The sequence below is a fragment of the Eretmochelys imbricata genome, chromosome 1 (assembly GCF_965152235.1).
Source record: "Eretmochelys imbricata isolate rEreImb1 chromosome 1, rEreImb1.hap1, whole genome shotgun sequence".
NCBI classification, from domain to species: domain Eukaryota; kingdom Metazoa; phylum Chordata; order Testudines; family Cheloniidae; genus Eretmochelys; species Eretmochelys imbricata.
In genome coordinates this window covers 103769786-103781884 of record NC_135572.1, presented here as the reverse complement: position 1 = coordinate 103781884, position 12099 = coordinate 103769786, and positions in this window count along the sequence as shown.

The window sequence follows — 12099 nt, the reverse complement described above, 5'->3', positions numbered from 1 at the left end:
AAACTATTTTCATTGTGCACTTTCATCTTTCAACAAGATTCTATTACCACGACAACCATTACACAACATGAACCCTTCCTTGAGTAATGGCACTCTGCAGTCCAGCTGCCCTAAATCCCAAAACTAGTTCCTCAGACCTCTCAAGACCCCAGCTGCGTTGACATGTGTGATGCTTTCCAAGAGTATCCAGGGTTGTGAGGCTCCTGGCTACCATCTGCTCATAGCGTGAGGAAGCCTTGTCTGCGCCAGCCATGGGTCAGCCTCCAGCTTCACAGGCAACTCAAGCACTCCTCTCTAAACCTCGCAGGCCCTGCTGTTACTCTACAGCAGGGGCGGGCAAACTTTTTGACCTGAGGGCCGCATCAGGTTTCCAAAATTGTACGGAGGGCTGGTTAGGGGAGGCTGTGCCTCCCCAAAGAGCCAGGTGTGGCCCAGCCCCTGCCTCCTATCCACCCCCCTTCCCCCGCCCACTTCTCACCCCCTGACGGCTCTCCCGGGACTCCTGCCCCATCCAACAACCCCTGTCCCCTGACGGCCTCCCCGGGACTCCTACCCCATCCACCACCCCCTGCTCCCTGTCCCCTGACCACCCCCGGAACCCCCAACCCTGACTGCCTCCTGCCGCCCCATCCAACCCCCCATTTAATTCCTGACTTGCCCCCTAGGGACCCCTGCCCTATCCAACCACCACTTCTCCCTGTCCCCTGACGGCCCCCGGAACCCCTGCCCCTGACTGCCCCCCCGCCACCCCATCCAACCCCCCCTCTCCTTCCTGATTGCCCCCCCCAGGACCCCTGCCCCATCCAACCCCCTGTTCCCTGCCCTCTGACCGCCCTGACCCCTATCCACACCCCCGCCCCCTGACCACCACCCCAACTCCCCTGCCCTCTATCCCACCCCCCGCTCCCTGCCACCTTACAGTGCTGCCTGGAGCACCGATGGCTGGCGGTGCTACAGCCACGCCACCAAGAGCACCGGGTCAGGCCGCGGCTCTGCAACTGCGCCGGCAGCGCGCTGAGGCTGTGGGGGAGAGGGAACAGTAGGGGAGGGGCCGGGGGCTAGCCTCCCAGACCAGGAGCTATGGGGCCGGGCAGGAGGGTCCTGCAGGACAGATGTGGCCCGTGGGCCATAGTTTGCCCACCTCTGCTCTACAGGTTAAGTGATTGGCACACCCCAATGCTTGAGCCCTCTGAGCATCTCCCTGGAGTGTCCAGACTCTGGTCCCCAGGACACTCACAGAATTCATGGATTTGCTGCTTCCAAAGAGAAACAGTACACCCCAGCTTACCAGTTCCACTCAGATCACTACTCTGATTAACTCACAGCATTTAGATATGTTTATAGTGAAATCAAATATGAGTTTATTTAACAGAACACAGAGATTCAAGTAACAGCAAGTAGACATATTGGAAACATGGTTACATATAAAATAAAATCATAACACGCATCCTAGTGGCTAGACTTAATTAATTAGATACTCTCATGTCTTGTAGTGTAATGCTTACCCCAAATCCTTACAACCTTTTACAGCCAGGTTGGCTGGAATCCTCTTTCATGATCAAGCATGCTGTCAGCTTGCTTCCTCAGTGAGGAACCCCGTGTGTTTCCTTGCAAACCAACATATACCAGAACAATCCTTTGTCTTTATTCATAAACAGAACACCCTCCTGGTTTTGTTTCATCTTGTAGACTTCCTCTCTTGTAGATTTCAGAGCAAGCAACGGAGGGAGGGGGGAATGAAGTGAGGAGAGGGTAGGGCCTCAGGGAAGGGGTGGGGCAAAGGCAGTGCCTTGGGGGAAAAAGGGGCAGGGGGAGGCTGTTCTGTTTTCTGACATTAGAAAGTTTGTAACCCTAGGGCTCAGGGACGCACTGGCTGTGGAAGGGCAGGCCCCGAGGTAGCAGGGAAGGAGGAAGAGGGACTGTACAGGGAGATTTTGGCAAACCAGTAAAGTGCCTGAAACCACTACTGCTTATTGCTAAAAGTAGCCATGTCAACAGGCCGTAAATTGGCCTGCAGCAGGCTTAGCTTAACCAAGGCAGGAGGGGAGGGGGTTTTGAGTGCCACAGAAAGGGCAGCTTGACCCCGCGTCCTTCCTGATAAGAATTGTGTTGAAATTGCTGATACATGCATTTTAGAAGAACAGGAAGCTTGTCCGTGTGCCCTCAGGAATGTGTCTGACCGTACCTGGTTAATTGGTGACCAGAAGGAAACCTCTTGCTTCACCTTTGAAACTGCTTGCTTCACAAGTTTTCTTTAAGTGACATGTCATTGTTTTACTAATGTATAAATTAGGGGGAAAAGTCTGAGTTAGGGGGACTCTTGGGGAGGGTTTCTTCAGAGACTCTCCCTCTGGACGCATCTTGTGGTCTCCACCGGCAGACGGAAGATTTGGCCACCGGAAGGCTGCTGCTGTGCCACTTGAGAGCCACACTCAGCTTCGGTAATTATCAAGGGTTGGGGGTGTTTTACTAACCTGTTGTGGACGTAAGTGCTTGAGACTAAGTTTAGCTTTAAGTGAAAGCACTCTTGTGTTGCCCTGTTTGTGCCAGCCATCTATCAGTTGGATGGCCATGTCTCCCTTGATTTATTTCCCGACACCACCTCGCACAGAGTAAAAGTTGCCAAGAGCTTTGGGTTGAAAGAACTCCAGGTAACAGTGTTTAACAGGGCCTGAAAGACATGGTGGGTCAATGATCATACAGGAACAGTGGCCTTGAAAAGGCAGCATCGGCCTTAGCTGACCCGCTCACTTTGCATTATTATTATTTTGGCTGGTCTGTCCCTCCTCCCATTCACTCATATAAACTCAGACTGCCAGGTGGTTCAGAGCTGCTGGGCTGAGGAGTCAGGCCCTGAGCTGACCAGGATTGGGAAGTAGGGAACAGGTGGTGGAGCTTCGGGGCTACTGGAGTTGGGAAGGGGGCTGTTTGTAGTTGATTTATTCTTCAACCCCTGCTTAAGAAATGTAGATTCAGAATCACCTCTGCAACAGCCTTTAAGCATCCAAACTTCAACTAAGACATGCATGTTGCCCTGCTGGCATGCCGTGTCCACTTCTCTGAATCCCTTGGTTGGACATTCATGGCTTTGGAGCAATAATTCAGGCTGGTCAGAGAGAGGTTGACTGGGCTTTTCAAGGACTTCTCAATTGTTGGCATACAAAAGACCAGGCTATTACCCAGCTAATTTGAGATTTCATTACCAGTTGGCATTCCACTTACTACATGATTTTATCCTTGCTGGAAAATAAGTGGGCTCTTCTTTTCTTCTGACGATCTTAATGTCATTCTGACTCAGTACAAGTGGAATTTATTGAAGACTTGATTCAAGTATTCAAGGTAACCCAAGAGATAAGCTCTGACCTAACTCATATCTCAGTAAGCATTGACAGTTACCTAGAAGTTTTAGATCCAGGCACTGTTGCTTCGGAGAACCCTGGAAAATATGGACCATTTTCCATACCTTGGCAGCCACCTCTCTCAAAAAGCCAGCATTGACACAGAAATTGAATACAGGATCCATTGTGCCAGAACTTCCTTTGGAAGACTACACAAACAAGTCTCCAATTATAGGGATCTGCAAACAGGCACCAAGACCTTGGTTTACAAGGTTATTGTCATCCCCACCCTTCTGTATGGGTGTGAGACCTAGGTAACGGACAGACGTCTCAGCACTGCCTCAGGAGGATCAGCTGGGAAGACTGACGCACTAACTTCTGCATTCTCTCTGCAGCCAACTTCAGCAGTATAGAAGTGCAGGTGACGAAACACCAACTCCACTGGGCTGGCCACCCTGTACGTATACCTGACACTTGCCTCCAGAAGTGTTACTGGAAGATTTAATTCAATTATACTATACCAATGATGTTGCCTAAGACACTGCTTTTAAGTTAAAACCTTTATTCTGCAATTATCTAAACTGGTAACCAACGTTGAGGCCCACTCAAAAGGAATTGCCAGGGAAACTAGCCTTGCTGGCCCTTGAAAGGACACGGATACAGCCCTCCGATCAAGAATAGACAAGTAAGCAGTAAATCTTTGAAAACAAAAATAATATTTATTTAGAAATGAGTGGTTACAGTAATATTATAGAGATAGATATAATAGGGGTTACAGTTGAAAAGAGAATGAAGCGACGCAGCAAATAAAGATGCAAAACTATAATTCCAATTTCAGTTGATAACTGTATATAACAATATGTCAATTAAACATTCACTACTAACTACTTAAGGCTAGGCATCCAGTAAGCACTGGCCAGGCAGTTACTAGATGGGTAGGGGAAGATCTCACTCAGACCACAGATACCAGCTTTATTTACAAGCAAAATCCATACGGTCTAGGATAATAAAATAGAAGAAGGTTGAACTTACAAGGGTTTTCTTCTAGAATCCCTCTAAACCATCTCAAATAAAAGGGTCCTTCTGCTCTGTCACAGTTTGTGAGCGATGACAGTTTGCTGATGGCAGTCTCCAGTAGCTGCTGTGCCGAACAGCTGCCTACTCCTGAGGTAAAGTGGCTCCTCAGGTAGGAGAGACGGAAGCCCTCTTGGTAGCTGCTGGGGTAGCTGCTGTGGTGGCCCCCTGCTGGCTTGGTAGCAGAAAAAATGGTTATTCACCTTTTGTAACCTTTGTTCTTTGAGATGTGTTGTTCATATTTATTCCAGTTAGGTGTGTGCGCATGCCACATGCACAGCTGTCAGAAACTTTTCCCTAGTGACTACCCCTCAGGCCGCCCTGGAGCAGCACCAGTATGGCACTTTATATACCACCCTGCTGGCCCAACCCCCCTTCAGTTCCTTCTTGCCGGCTACTCTAACAGAGGGAAAGATGGTGGGGGGCGGGGGGATGGAATAGATATGACCAACACATCTTGAAGAACAACAGTTACAAAAGGTGAGTAACCATTGTGACAAAGTTCCTCCTCTACCTTGGTGGGTCTTGCGCTTATTGGCGGATTTGCTCGCCTTGGAGCTTCACAGCAGCCCTCAGTTTGGCCATTTTCGTGAACCCACATTCCAGGACAACAACTCCTGTGTCTGACCAGGAGTTGGGAGGTTTGGGGGGAACCCGGCCCCACCCTCTACTCCAGGTTCCAGCCCAGGGCCCTGTAGTATACAGCTGTTTAGAGTGCCTCCTAGAACAGCTGTGCAACAGCTACAACTCCCTGGGCTACTTCCCCATGGCCTCCTCCCAACACCTTCTTTATCCTCACCATAGGACTTTCCTCCTGGTGTCTGATAATGCTTGTACTCCTCAGTCCTCCAACAGTATGCGTTCTCACTCTCAGCTCCTAGTGCCTCTTGCTCCCAGCTCCTCACACGCACACCACAAACTGAAGGGAGTTCCTTTTTAAAACCCAGGTGCCCTGATTAGCCTGCCTTAATTGATTCTAGCAGCTTCTTGATTGGCTGCAGGTGTTCTAATCAGACTGTCTATCTTAATTGTCTCCAGAAGGTTCCTGATTGTTCTGGAACCTTCCCTGTTACCTTACCCAGGGAAAAGGGACCTACTTAGCCTGGGGCTAATATATCTGCCTTCTATTACTCTGCTGTAGCCATCTGGCCTGACCCTGTCACACCATTTTTTCTTCTTCGAGTGCTTGCTCATATCAATTCCAGTTAGGTGACTCCCAAGCCTTACCTAGGAGATGGGGTTGGAGTCAAGGTATTGCTGACTGAAGTACCGCTCTGCTGAAGGCCGTATCGTTCCTAGATTGGTGAACAATGGCATAGTGCAATGTGAAGGTATGCACAGAAAACCACGTCGCAGCCCTGAAGATTTCCTGGAGAGGTACTTGGGCTAGAAAGGCTGTGCCCTTGTGGAGTGAGCTGTGATGGTAGGCAGAGGAACCTTCGCCAAGTAATAACAGGTGTGGATACAAGCTGTGATCCAGGAGGAGATCCTCTGGGAAGAGACGAGCAATCCCTTTATCTGCTCTGCTATAGCAACGAACAACTGAGTTGTTGCAAATAAACTTTTCTGCTTCTCCACCCCATTATGATTATTGAGTGAAGCATACCGGGTAACAAACCCCTGCTGTTGTTTTGCCTCTGGGCACTGGGTGCCGGCAACAGTGTTGTCCATCAACACTGCTATACAATGGCCCTGCAAGCACATCAGAAAAGCTTGGCAGGCGAGGCAGATCGCCCTGAGTTCTTTGATGTTGATATGTAGAGCCAGTTCCTCTACTTGCCATAAGCCCTGCATTTTTAGTCTTCCGAGGTGCACTCCCCAGCCCAACGCAGACACGTCTGTGCCTAAAGTCAAGGTGGGTTGGGGTGGGTGAAAAGGAACCCCGATGCCTACTGCATGGGGATTCAGCCACCACTGTAGTGAATCAAGGGTGTGTCGAGGGATGGTCAGTACTGTGTCCAGACTGTCGTGGCCCGCTTGCAAGGATCTGAGTCACAGCCTGGCATGCTGAACCATGTTTGTGCAGGACACCATATGGCCTAGTAGCCTGAGACACTGCCTCGCTGTGGTGGAAGAGAAGCTGCAAAGGTTGCTGATTATCTGGCGAGAGGGTCAGGTGATGTGTCTCTGGCAGGAACTCTCTCACTTAAGTCGCATTCAGAATGGCTCCAATGAACTCTATCCTTTGAGTTTGGGTGAGCACTGATTTGCTGACGTTGAGTATGAGACCTAATTAGTCGAATGTGTCTCTGACTATATTGACCTGCGATTCCACTTGCTGACGGGAGCGGGCCCGGAGGAGCCAGTCGACCAGGTAAGAGTAGACATGTACGTGGTGGCGGCAGAGAAAAGCTGCTACAACTGCCATACACTTGGTGAAGACGTGAGGTGCTGTGCAAAGCCCGAATGGGAGGGCTGTGAACTGGTAATGCACCTTGTTCACTACAAAGTGGAGGAAGAGTCTGTGAGCCAGGGTGAAAGATATGTGAAAATAAGCATCCTTCATATCGAGGGCAGTGTACCAGTCTCCCGGGTCCAGGGAAGGGAAGGTTGTGCTTAGGGAAACCATGCGGAACTTCAAGCTGCCTATGAACTTGTTGAGCTCCCGCAGGTCCAGAATGGACCTGAGGCCCCTCCTTCGCTTTGGGGACGAAGGCTCTGGATCAGAAATTGACAGGAGGTTACTAATCCCTTGCAGGTCCCCTCCTCACCCATCTGTCAGAGTTTGCCTAGGAAGAATGCCACCCACCCTTCTGTATGAATGTAAATTTTTCTTTAATTACTACGGGAGGATGTAAAGGGAGGAAGGGAAGGGAGGGGAATAACAATAGAGCCTTAACCTAACATACACACACAGGCAAGCACACAGGCAGGCAACATTACAAGGTGGTAATTGAAAAGCTTCTACCTCAACTTCTCCACAGGCAACACTGCTGGATGATTGATTCCTAGCTGAGCTGGATCAGATGCCCCCTCCGACAAGGACTGCTGACGATGGAGTTCAGATGAGTGTCCCTAACACTAGTTTCCCACCCTAACCTCTTTGTGCCATCGTGGCTGCAAGTAAGAACCTAGCTCTAAGTGTCTGCGAGTGTGCTCCCCAACAAAACAAACCCCGACAGCAATGCACTCACTAATAGCAGAAGCTATCATGGGCTGACAGCTAATCCCTGCTGTTATGGAAAGAGAGATCTTGACTGCAGCTGTACTTAAAGTCACAGTGCAGCAGGCAGCAACCTTCCCTCTCTCCTGAGAAAAAGCCCCATCCCTACCTGACCAGCTTCCCTATATACCCTTCTGGTTTCTAGGCAACTCTCACCTGATAGGTTCCCACTCTTTCTTTGCTTCCCACCCTTTGCCTTTTGCAGTGAACTGAAACTTCACAAAACCTGTTCATGGACAATCTCAGGACGCATAAACATATGACAACCATTACATAATAAAAACCTATACATAATCCTTATTAATTTCATACGTACACCCTACATGGATGTGTCCCAAGCATGCACAATTTAACCAAGGAGCTTCTTTCTTTACACCCCCATGCACATCTTCAAAAGGCCTGCTCCTGGCTAGAAGATGGCTTCATCTGGCCAGAGCCCTGGCCTGAGGAAGTGTGGGGCCTCTTCCTGACGTTTCTGTTCCTCCTCCGGGAACCATCCTGCCTGTTCTGCAGACGGTAGAACCGTGGTGGGGGCTGCGGCCTACAATGCCTCCGCTGTGTCGCTGGGGTATGGAGTCCATGAACTAAAGGGTGGCCCTTGAGTCGTTTAGGCTATGGAGCCTTGAGTATTTTTTCTGAACAGAGGGCTGAGCCCTCGAAGGAGAGGTCCTGTATGATTTTCTGGACCTCATAGGGGAGGTCAGAAACCTGTAGCCATGAGCTCCTCCTCATGGCAACCCCCATTGCCATGATGCGGGTGGCTGCGTCCGCAATGTCCAGCGCCGCTTGCAGCGACGCTTGGGCGATGAGCTTGCCCTCCTTGACGAGCATGGAAAACTCTGCACCGGAGTCCTGTGGCAGCAGCTCCATGAATTCGGCCATTGCTCCACAGGAGTTGTAGTTATATCTACTGAGGATGGCTTCTTCGTTAGATATACGGAGCTGCAACCTCCCTCCCCCCGCCATCAAGTAAACCTTCCTGTCAAATAGGTCTAACTTTTCTGCCTCTTAGATTTTTGGGGAGGGGCCCTGGTAGCCTTGGCGCTCCCGCTGGTTGGCTGCCAGGGAGTCTGGCGGAGGGTGGGTGTACAGGTGCTCATAGCCCTTTGATGGGACAAAGTACCTGCACTCATTCCTCTTTGCATTTGGAGACAAAGAGCGCAGGGGTCTGCCACAAGGTCTTGTTTTAATTAGTGACAGAGCAATGTGGGAGGGACCCGAGAGGGCGAGAATGTCGACCATGGCATCAGTGTCCTCCACCACCGCCTCTGCCTGGATCCCCAGATTCTGTGCCACCCTCCTGAGCAGCTGCTGCAGCACTCTGCTGTCCGCCAGGGCTGTCGACATGCTCGCCACAACCTCATCAGGCAAGGACGAGGATGAAGCCCTGGCTGGCAGTGGGTCTTGTTCCCTTCCATTGGCGCCAACTGTGGTCGAAGGGGGGGGGGGGAGGGCATGGGATTGGCTTACAGGGAAGTACATTCACCAACGGGGGTGGCTTTGCATCAAGGACAAACACACACAACTGTCACACCGTAGCCTGGTCAGTCATGAAACTGGTTTTCAAAGCCTCTCTGATGTGCAGCGCACCTCGGTGTGCTCTTCTAATTGCCCTGGTGTCTGGCTTTCAAAACTGACCACCAGGTGATTTGCCTCAACCTCCCACCCCGCCATAAACATCTCCCCCTTACTCTCACAGATATTATGAAGCACACAGCAAGCAGTAATAACAACAGGAATATGGCTTTCGCTAAGGTCTAACCTACTCAGCAAACTACGCCAGTGCCCTTTTAAACTCCAAAGGCACATTCTACCACCATTATGCACTTGCTCAGCCTATAGTTGAACTGCTCCTTACTGATGTCCAGGCTGCCTGTGTATGGCTTCATGAGCCATGGCATTAAGGCGTAGGCTGGGTCCCCAAGGATAACTATTGGCATTTCAACATCCCCAACAATAATTTTCTGGTCTGGGAAGAAAGTTCCTTCTTGCAGCTTTCCGAACAGCCCAGAGTTCCAAAAGATGCGAGCGTCATGCCCCTTTCCTGACCATCCCATGTTGATGTTGGTGAAATGTTCCTTGTGATCCACCAGTGCTTGCAACACCATTGAGAAGTACCCCTTGCGGTTTATGTACTCTTTGGCAAGGTGGTCCAGTGCCAAGATAGGGATATGCGTTCCATCTATCGCCCCACCACAGTTAGGGAACCCCATTGCAGCAAAGCCATCCACTAGGACCTGCATATTTCCCAGAGTTACTACCCTTCTTAGCAGAAGGGTATTGATCGTCCTGGCTACTTGGATCACAGCAGCCCCCATGGTAGACTTGCCTGCTCCGAATTGATTCCTGACTGACCGGTAGCAGTAGGCGTTGCAAGCTTCCACGGGGCTATTGCCACTTGCTTCTCAACTGTCAGGGCCGGTCTTATTTTGGTATTCCTGTGCTTCAGGGTGGGGGAAATCAACTCACAAAGTTCCATGAAAGTGGCCTTACGCATGCAAAAGTTTTGCAGCCACTGGAATTCATCCCGTACCTGCAACACTATGCGGTTCCACTAGTCTGTGCTTGTTTGCTGGGCCCAGAATCGGCATTCTACTATATCAACGTGCCCCAGTGCCGCCATGATATCACAATTGCCACATCCCGTGCTTTCAGGAACGTCTGTGTCCGTGTCCTCACAATCTTCTTCATGCTAGCAGCTCCTAGCTAGGCTCTGCACATACTGCAGGATAATGCACGAGGTGTTTACAATGCTCACAAAAGCAGTGTGCAGCTGAGCGGGCTCCATGCTTGCTGTGCTATGGCGTCTGCATGGATAACCCAGGAAAAAGTCGCAAAATGATTGCTTGCCGTTGCTTTCAAGGAAGGAGGGAGGGGAGACTGCACAGATTCTACCCAAAACCACCTGCAACAATGTTTTTGCTCCATCAGGCATTGGAAGCTTAGCCCAGAATTCCAATGGGCAGCAGGGACTGTGGGATAGCTACCCACAGTGCACCGCTCCATGAGTCGATGCTAGCCCTGGTATTGAGGACTCACTCCGCCGACCTAATGCACTTAGTGGGGACATGCAGAATCAACTGTATAAAATCACATACTAAAGATTGACTTCTATAAAATTGACCTAATTTCGTAGTGTAGTTTTGGTTACTGTGGAGGTATTAATTGGAGCTACGGGAGGTGGCCTTTGATATTCTTCTGGCTCTTCCCTCGGTGGACTGTAAAATTCTGGAATGGACTCCAATGACAGCTCCAGTAGTAGTAAAGTATCCCGAAGTAATTGCCTCTGTTATGGGAGGAGCATGATGGTTCACTGGTTTAGATTTAGCCAATGCATTCTTTGCAATTCCTTTGCATCTGGACTCCTGGTACAAGTTTGCCTTTACATTCCAAGGAAGACAGTTTTGTTTTTGTCAATCTCCAAAAGGTTTCCATAACAGCGCTGCTATCTGCCATATGCACATGAACAAATATGGGATAACATGCCTCATAAGGATAACATCATATTATATGTACATGATATCCTTTATAAGCACAAAAACTAAGTAAGAGAATTTAGAAATATTATACCACGTATTACAGAAAATAAAGGAAACAATGTTTAAGGTTAGTCCAGGAAAAGCTCAAATATGCCAACAGCAGGTAAACTATCTAGTAGTAACGTTAGGACAAGAGGGACGATCACCAGATAAACAAAGGGTAGAATTATTCCAAAAATTACCAGCCCCCAGAGGTTTATCTACTTTAAGATAGTTTTGGGGTATGACAAATTTCTCAAGAGAATTATGCAGAGAAAGCTAGCCCAGGGTATAAGTTATTTAAAAAGGGTAATAACTGGGAATGGGGATTAGAACAGCAGAAAGCTTGTATGCATTTTAAGAAAGCATTAGCACAAGCCCCAGGTTTAGCATACCCAAAAGTAGGACAAACTTTTAGGCTCCAATTGGCTACTACCAGTACTGGAATGACTACTGTATTAAGTCAAGACGATGGAACAGGTCTTCAACCAGTGGCATATGCCTCTAAGGTTCTGAATTGAGTGGAACAAGAATTTACTCCTTGTGAGAAAGAGGTATTAGCCTTGGTTTGGGTTTTGCAACATTGAGTGTATTTAGTAGGACTATCCCTAGTGCTTCTTAAGACATCGCATTCACCTGTGAAATATGTATTAACACGAAAAACTAATGATGGACATGTTTCTAGTGCTAGATTAGCAAAATGGACATTAGCCCTGCTAAATAAAAATGTAACAATTGAAAAGGTCCCAAGTTTATCAACATTTCCTTAGTCTTATAATTGAAGGAGAAAAGCATCAATGTCCCCTACCAGAAATGGGCCAGTACTGGAATACCTTAAGTCCAAATAGTGGGGTAACACCATTATCAAATGTCCTGCTTATCCTATACATGCCTTTACTTCCCCTGCAAATTAGTCTCTCTTATAGAAAAGAAAAGCTGCCCTTTTAAATTCATATGCTTAATATATCCCAGACATATTATAGACTTAGTCATAAAGGCATCATTC